Here is a 9,465-nt window from a genome sequence, read left to right as displayed (position 1 = left end):
GATGAAACTCTATTGTGATAATAAGTCCGCAATCAGCATAGCTCATAATCCTATACAACATGATCGAACAAAGCACATTGAAATTGATAGACACTTCATCAAAGAAAAGTTGGAGAGCGGATTGATTTGTACACCTTATGTGTCTACACATGGCCAACTTGCTGATGTACTTACCAAGGGTTTAAGTAGTTCAGTGTTTCAAAGTATTGTATCCAAGCTGGGAATGGAAAATACCTATTCGCCAGCTTGAGGGGGAGTGTGGGAAAACGTGTTTAATGACTTGTATTCTATACTTGTATAGTTAGCTATTTTAGGAAATTATGTAACAGCCTATATTCCTAGAATTAGGCTGATTTGGTTAGTGTCCTATTATATCCCATAAATCATGGGATTTGAAATAACTTAGTTAGTTTTCCTTTTCTGCTGCTAGGGTTGATGTATATAGCTAACGTTTTGTGTATTATTCAAATCAATGAAGAATCAGTTTCTGTCTTTCTCAGTTTCTGTCAGAACCTATTGCAAAACACCAAGGCCGAACGGATCTCGCCGCAAAACACCAACGGTTGATCGGATCTCACCGCAAAACACCAAAGCCGGTAGAATCTCGCCGGACAACAACAACCAGTTGGAAACCACTGCAAAACACAAAGGTCGGTCGGATCTCGACACAAAACACCGACGGTTGATCGGATCTCACCCCAAAACACCAAGGCCGGTAGAATCTCGTCGGACAACAACACCCGGTCGGAACCACAGCAAAACACCTGTCAGTCAGATACGGTATCATATATATTTAGCCATAATTAGTCTTTCTAGTTATGGCATGTTCTTGTATTATAGCTATAGTATATTGTAATTAATAGGTGGATTTTAGTTACCTTATTTGTTTTCCTAGATTGCTGTAATCGCTGAGATACAGCTTGTAATTACCTAGACAACTTCTATATAATATGAACGAATGCTCACATTGAGAGGTATTCAATACAATTGACATGGTATCAGAGCCTAAATCATCTAAATTAGGGTTGTGATTCAAGTTTTTTTTTTTTGAGTTGGGTCGGGACTGAGCTATTGGTCTCTTTGGCTGTCGGTAACTTCAGGGGAAGTTGTCGATAATTCTGGTGAGGGTTCTAAACTGCTATTCGGCAGTTTCTGTTGAGGGGAGGGAATTTATTCTTACCGGAATTTCTTTTTAGTGGCTGTCAGCAGACTTTGTGGAGGTTGTCGATAGGTCTTGTGACTGCTATTCCTTGCCAGAGCAGTCTTAGAGTGGCTGTCGGTGATTTCTGGAAGATTTGGGGCTGTTGGCGTGGAGGTTTTGGGGCTGCCGGCAATTTCTAGAGGATTTGGGGCTATCGGGGTGGAGGTTTTGGGGCTGTCGACGATTTCTGGAGGAGGTGGGGCTGTCGGCTTCGGTGACGCTCTCGTCGGTGACGCTCTCGCTCTGGTCGGTCTCGATCTCGTCAGTCTCGCCCTCTTCGATCTCGCTCTTGTCGGTGAAGCTCTCGTTGCCGGGACTGTCGTGTGACGCTGTCGTCGTTGTCTGGTTTCGTTGTTGACATTGTCGTGTGGCTTGCTGTTTTTGAGCTGTCGGAGTGGTGCTGTTGGTTTGGGTTGCTGACTGGTCATTGTATTTTTGGGCTTGGGCCTTGTTGGGCTTGGACTTGCTGGGCTGGCTGGTTTGGACTTGCTGTTTGAGGTTGCTGATTGGTGTTTGACTTGTGTGGACTTGGGCTTGCTGTCCAATAAACTCTGGTGGGCCTATTAGTCCTTTATCAAGTGTTTTAATTTCTAATTTTCTTATTTTATCATGTCTTCTAGCGAGACTTTTGGGGTTCGTTTTACTAGAAAAAATTATTCTGCTTGGGAATTCCAGTTTCAATTATTTGTTACGGGAAAAGAGTTGTGGGGCCATATTGACGGTAGTGATCTAGCTCCTACGGAAACTAAGGAGTTGGCTAAGTGGAAGGTCAAGGATGCCCGTGTGATGTCTTGGATCTTAGGGTCTGTTGATCCTCTTATTGTGCTCAATCTGAGGCCCTATAAGACTGCGAAGACTATGTGGGAGTATTTGCTTAAGGTTTATCATCAGGACAATACCGCATGCCGTTTTCAGCTGGAATATGAGATTGCTAGTTACACTCAAGGCAATCTCTCCATTCCGGAGTATTTTTCTGGTTTTCAGAATTTGTGGGGAGAATTTTCTGATATGGTTTATGCAAAGGTACCTGCTGCATCGCTCTCTACTGTTCAGGCTGTTCATGAGCAGAGCAAGAGAGATCAATTCCTGATGAAATTACGCTCTGAATTTGAGGTTACTCACTCAAATTTAATGAACCGGGATCCTTCTCCATCTTTGGATGTTTGTTTTGGAAAATTACTTCGTGAGGAGCAGCGTCTTCTCACACAAGCTACGTTCCAGCACGATTCCAACCCGAATCCAAAAGCCTATGGAAAAGGGAAGGGTAAGGATATGCGTAAGGTCCAGTGTTTCAGCTGCAAGGAGTATGGTCATATTGCCACCAATTGTGCAAAGAAATCTTGCAATTACTGTAAGAAACCGGGCCACTTTATCAAAGAATGTCTCAATCGGCCTCTCAGAATCGTCAAGCTACTGCCTATCAGGCTGCAGTCAACACCTCTTCTGCTCCAGTGATGTCCTCAACCTCTTCTTCTGCGCCCAAATCAGCTGTTCTTACTCCTGAAATGGTCCAGCAGATGATTATGTCAGCCTTTTCTGCCTTAGGGCTCCAAGGTAATGGTACTATTACGTCTAAGTCTTGGCTTATTGATTCTGCTGCATCCAACCATATGACCAGATCGTATGATCATCTTTGCAATGTTCGTCTATATCATGGTTCATCTCATATTCGAGTAGCTAATGGGAGTCATTTAGCTATTAATGAAGTAGGAGATATTAATTCTTCATTCAGAGATGTTTATGTATCTCCTGGACTTTCTAATAGTCTTATTTCAGTTGGCCAGTTAGTTGAAAAAAACTGTGATGTCCATTTCTCTCGTGATGGTTGTCTTGTACAGGATCAGGTATCAGGGAAGATACTCGCGAAGGGGCCTAAAGTTGGCAAACTATTTCCACTGTACTTTTCAATTCCTAGTTGTTTATCTTTGGCTTGTAGGACAGTTAACACTCCGAACGAAGTATGGCACAAACGTTTGGGTCATCCAAATTCTGTTATTCTGTCTCATATGTTAAATTCTGGTTTGTTAGGCAATAAAGAACGAGTTTCTCCAAATTTGTCATTTGACTGCTCTGTATGCAAACTTGGTAAGAGTAAAACTCTTTCGTTTTCTTCTCATGGTAGTCGTACTGCAAAATGCTTTGATGTTGTGCATAGTGATGTATGAGACATTTCTCCTGTAATTTCTCATGCTCGATATAAATATTTTGTGACATTCATAGATGATTTTAGTCGGTATACTTGGGTCTATTTTCTTCGGGCCAAATCTGAGGTGCTGTCTGTTTTTCAAACCTTTGTAGCATATATTGAGAATCAATTTTCTACAGGCATTAAGGTTTTGAGGTCTGATTCTGGTGGAGAATACATGTCCCACGAGTTTCATGATTTCTTACACCACAAAGGAATTGTCTCTCAGCGCTCTTGTTCTTATACTCCTTAGCAAAATGGGGTGGCGGAACGAAAGAACCGCCATCTCTTGAATGTTGTTCGCACTTTATTGCTTGAGTCCTCTGTTCCTTCTAAATTCTGGGTTGAGGCATTATCTACTGCAGTTTACTTAATTAATCGACTGCCCTCTCAGGTCTTGCATTTTGATTCTCCTTATTATCGTTTGCATCATCAGCATCCTAGCTATCTTAATCTGCATACTTTTGGATGTGTTTGTTTTGTTCATTTACCTGCTCATGAACGTCACAAACTTTCTGCTCAGTCTGTGAAATGTGCCTTTATGGGTTATAGTATTTCTCACAAAGGTTATGTTTGCTATGATCCTTGTTTTGACAAATTTCGTATATCTCGTAATGTTGTGTTCTTTGAGAATCAATGTTTCTTTTCTACACATGTTGACTCATTACCTGAGATAATATTCTACCTTGTTTTGATGAATTGCCTCTTCTGCCTGAGCGGTTCAAACCTGGAATTGTGTATACTTGACGTCTACCAACTTTGCCCCTTCCCGAGACTGACCCTTCATCTAAAACTGTTCCGACAACTCCTCCGATTGACCCACCATCTGAGACAATTTATGAGTCTGGTCCTCGACGATCTGCTAGGGTATCACGTCCTCCTGATCGGTATGGTTTTCCTCACACTTCTTTTAATGCTACTTTGTCTTCTATTTCCATCCCTACATGTTTTTCCGAGGCTATTAAATATGCTTGTTGGCGGAAAACAATGGATGAGGAACTTCAGGCTCTCCAGGACAATCATACATGGGACGTGGTTCCTTGCCCCTCTCATGTTAAAGCCATTGGTTGTAAATGGGTTTACTCGATTAAGCTTCGCTCTAATGGGACTCTGGATCGGTATAAGGCCCGATTAGTTGCTCTTGGGAACAGGCAAGAATATGGGGTGGACTATGAGGAGACATTTGCTCCGGTCGCGAAGATGACCACAGTGCGTACAATTATTTCTATTGCCGCCTCCCAAGGCTGGCCACTTCACTAGATGGACGTCAAAAATGCTTTTCTTCATGGTGATCTCAAAGAGGATATTTACATGACTCCTCCTCCGGGTTTGTTTTCTTCTCCATTTGCCGCTGTGTGTAAGTTAAAGCGGTCTCTCTATGGCTTAAAACAGGTTCCCCGGGCATGGTTTGAAAAATTCCGGTCTACTCTACATCGTTTCTCCTTTTGTCCAAAGTCAATATGATTCTTCTTTGTTCCTTTGCAAGACTCCGACTGGCCTTGTTATTTTACTTGTGTATGTGGATGATATTGTCATTACGGGCACCGACTCCAGTTTGATTGCACATCTCAAGCGGAATCTTCAAGACTCTTTTCATATGAAAAACCTTGGTCCTCTTACGTATTTTTTGGGGTTGGAGGCGCACACTGATTCTTCAGGTATATTCTTGAATCAACACAAATATATCCAGGACTTGATTAGCCTGGCTGGTCTTCAGGATTCTTCTTCGGTGGATACTCCTATGGAGGTTAATGTGAATATCGAAGTGAGGAGGGTGATCTTCTCTCTGATCCTACTATGTTCCGACACTTGGTAGGCAGCTTCAACTATTTGACTATTACTCGGCCTGATATTTCCTTCGCTGTCCAGCAGGTTAGCCAGTTTATGCAAACTCCACGTCATTTTCATTTAGCTGCTGTTCGACGTATCATTCGATATCTTCGGGGGTCCCCTGGCCATGGGTTGTTCTTTCCAACCGGCTCTCCTCTTCGCCTTGTTGCTTATAGTGATGCGGATTGGGCAGGATGTCCTGACACTCGGCGGTCTGTCACGGGTTGGTGCATGTTTCTTGGTGATTCTTTGATATCTTGGAAGAGTAAGAAGCAAGCTCGCGTTTCTAAATCATCTACTGAATCCGAATACCGAGCAATGTCTGCTGCTTGTTCTGAGATTGTCTGGCTTCGTGGGCATCTGGCTGAGCTTGGTTTTTCTTAAACTGATTCTACTCCTCTTCATGCTGATAATACTAGTGCCATTCAAATAGCTACTAATCCTGTTTACCATGAACGTACGAAGCATATTGAGGTAGACTGTCATTCTATTCGGGAAGCCTTGGACACTCGTGTTATCTCTCTTCCTCATGTTTCCACTGATCTCCAGATAGTTGACGTCTTCACGAAGGCTATGACACGACAGCATCAACAGTTCCTTGTGGGCAAATTGATGCCAGCATCAATTTGAGGGGGGATGTCAGTCAGATACGGTATCATATATATTTAGCCATAATTAGTCTTTCTAGTTATGGTATGTTCTTGTATTATAGCTATGGTATATTGCAATTAATGGGTGGATTTTAGTTACCATATTTGTTTCCCTAGATTGCTGTAATCGCTGAGATACAGCTTGTAATTACCTAGACAACTTCTATATAATATGAGGAACCCTCACATTGAGAGGTATTCAATACAATTGACAACACCAAGGCCAGTCGGATCTCGACAACTAACAACGATCACATTTCACGTGATCAACCAACGAGTCTCGCCGGAACTACTACTACTGGAAAAAAAAAAAAAAAAAAAAACTTTGCCAGAGACTGGCAGACCACGCCAAAAATACCAAAAAAAGAAGCAAAACCAAACAGAAACCTTCGTCGGAGGCACACTAGAGGATCGCTGGAGAGTCGCCAGAGCATCGCCGGAGATCGTTGGAACTTAGCTGATTATTGACAGAACACACCGGCAATACCAAAACCAGAAGCTAAACCACACAAGAACCTTCGTCGGAGACCTATTGGAGGCTCGCTGGAAACACGTTGAAACACGCCGGCGTCCGACAGACCTCACCGGCGATACCAACTACGGCTACAGACCCAAGCGACGACCACAAGGCAGTAACTATTAAACATGCTAGCCACCACCACCACCACAGAACACGCCTGGCAACCGGATACGTCACCAACCACCACAGAATATGCCGGCCAACCACCACAGAACACGCCGGCCACCATCACAGAACACCAAAAACAAACAAAATCGTTTTTTTTTTTTTTTCTTTTCTCACAGTTTCCAAGATCAACTCTAAAACTTCATTAAGGCACTGCCCGTGTGGGCACTATGCCCACATGGGCGGTGCTACCACCAAAAGGAGACTCACTAACAACAAGATGAGAAATTCAACCAAAAGAAAAAGAGAGAAAATTAAAATAACAAACAAAGGGCCAAGGATTTAAACCCTAAGGCTTTGATACCATGTTATAGTTTGTATGAACAGTTTAGACACAAAAGGTGGAGGCTATTCAACTTATTCTTTAGTAGCCTACCACACATATTATTATATAGGGTTAAAATATTACAATGACCAAAATATCCCCAAACCCTAATGACTCACTCACAAACCCTAGTAACTCATCTAACAGGGACTTTAGCTCTTTAGTTACACCTATTACTGATTGCACGAAGAAGGGGACATTTAAGTGGATTGATGAAGCTGAAGAAAGTTGGCAGAAGCACCGGTTCTTTGTCTACCAGACTTTATTAAAGTTTTTGAATTACATTGCAATGCTTCAAAGCATGGTATTGGAGGAGTCCTTAGTCAAGAAGGGAAGCCTGTGGCATTCTTTAGTGAGAAGCTAAGTGGTTCAAGGCTGCGATTTTCAACTTATGATGTGGAGCTCTATGTAGCTGTGCGTGCTATCCACCATAGGAGAGAGTACTTATATCAGCAGGATTTCATTTTATATTTAGATCATGAGGCTTTAAAGTATCTGAATGGGTAGTAACATTTGAATCATAGGCATGGGAAATGGGCAGCTTATTTGCAACAATTTTGTTTTATATTAAAGCATAAATCAGGCGCACAAAACAAGGTGGCTGATGCTTTAAGTAGGTCTCTTTTGTTATCAACTATGTAGGTTCAGGTTGTTGGATTCGATAGCTTCAAAGATCTGTATTCAACTGAACCCTACTTTGGACAGATTTACAAGGAGGTTTCCAATAGCAAAAGTAGGCATATTATTGAATATTCCAGTAAAAATTACTGGAATACTCCCATCTCAAAACTGCATGTTATTGAATAACCCTACTTTGAACCGATCTAGTAAAAATTACATTCCAGTGAATATTCCCATCTCAAAATTGCATGTTATCCACCACCCACACATCCGTGCCACGTCAAATATCTTCAATGGACTATCCCCACACCACATATCATGTTAAAAATTGACATCTGAGCCATCACCTACCTTCTATAAAACAAATTTTGAAAATGTTTCCCACCCCCCTCTTATAAATTTTCATACTCCCAACCCAAATGCCCCCATTACCTCCTTAGAGCACCAAACTCCACATAGACTATCATATTGGTCTCTATCACCAATCTCCATAATGTTACTCTCTCCGTAGCATACCACCATAACCATTTTCCCAGAAAAGCTCGATTAAATTGAATTAGATTTCGAACTCCCAAACAACCTGAGTTCATCAGAGTACAAATTCTTGACCAATTCACTAAATGAAATTTAAACTCATGCCCAATTCCACCCCAAAATCCCTCTAAAGTTTTTCAAGCCTATTAGTCACTCCCACTAGAATTGGGAAAAGAGAAATAAGTAGGTAAATTGGATAGCGTACTCTTGATCAAAGTCAATCTACCACCAATAGATAAAAAAAGTTTTTTCCATCCCGCCAACCGGCCTTCCATTTTTTCAATAATGTCATTCCAAATAGATATAGCCCTATAAGGAGCATCCAATGACAAACCCAAATACTTCATCGGCAACGAAAATACTCTACAACCAAGACTATGGGCCAACCCATCTAATTTTGCTAAATTAATCTTCAATCCCGAAATAGCTTCAAAACGTAAGAAAATACACGGCAAATGTCGTAGTTTTTCGCAATTTGCATCACAAAAAATCAAAGTATCATCTGCAAACTGTAAATGAGACACTCACAACTCTTCATTGTTCTTCGACCACACTCAAAATCCAAACAGAAGTCCCTTATCGACAGTAGCAAACATCCTCCTACTAAATGCCTCTATAACACCACAAACAATAGTGGCGATAACGGATCCAAGATCCCGTCTCAATCCACAAGAGCTAGAAAAAAAGCTAAATGGTGAAACATTAACAAGAATGGAAAACCACACCGTAGTAATACAATGTGCTATCAAATCCCTCCATTTCTCCCCAAATCCACATATGTTCAACAAATAAAGCAAGAACTCACACTTTACATGATCATAAGCCTTCTCCAAATCGAATTTGCACAACACTTGTTATTAATCTCATTAATACACCTAAATCACATATAGTGTAACCCACATTGATCAAATTAATATGCAATTTCCAAATTCTCAAGTAATTCTCATAATTTCCAATTTATGAATTGAAAATGTCATACAAATTTGTTTTTAGGCACTATCCCCAACAATTTGGAGATGCCAGATAAAAATATTTATCATTATGTGAGTCTTAATCAAAGAAAAACATTAGTTTTTCTTTTCTTCTAGTTAAGATAAAAAGCAATCGATTAGTGATTTTTTTTTAGAAAAAAAAAAAAACTTGCACTTTAATTTTTCTAAACATGCCTATAGCATTAAATTTTGACAACTATAAACCTATATAACATATGAAATTACACATAAGCTAGGCTCCGTTATTGAAAGGCCCCATCACATTACAAAGGAAAAGTACTTTTAAGTTTCTTAAAAATTCGTATATGCTTTTTTCTTCGGGTACCACCCAATCGAGAGAGAGAGATTTAGTCACCAGAAGGAATGCAAGCGTACAAGACAAATAAGGATGTTTGACATAATTACTTGTAAAACATATGATAAGTAGGAATGATAAAGATAA

General features: G+C 40.8%; 1 protein-coding gene across 1 annotated transcript in view; it reads right to left on the bottom strand.

Annotated features, from left to right (window-relative positions):
- The window catches only part of LOC132191022 (probable LRR receptor-like serine/threonine-protein kinase At1g56140), a 50,033-nt gene that overhangs the window by 18,765 nt on the left and 21,803 nt on the right, over positions 1 to 9,465 (bottom strand). The gene's annotated exons all lie outside the window — the stretch shown is intronic.

The sequence above is a fragment of the Corylus avellana genome, chromosome ca8 (genome assembly GCF_901000735.1).
Source record: "Corylus avellana chromosome ca8, CavTom2PMs-1.0".
NCBI classification, from domain to species: domain Eukaryota; kingdom Viridiplantae; phylum Streptophyta; class Magnoliopsida; order Fagales; family Betulaceae; genus Corylus; species Corylus avellana.
This window is presented reverse-complemented; position numbering and strand designations above follow the sequence as displayed.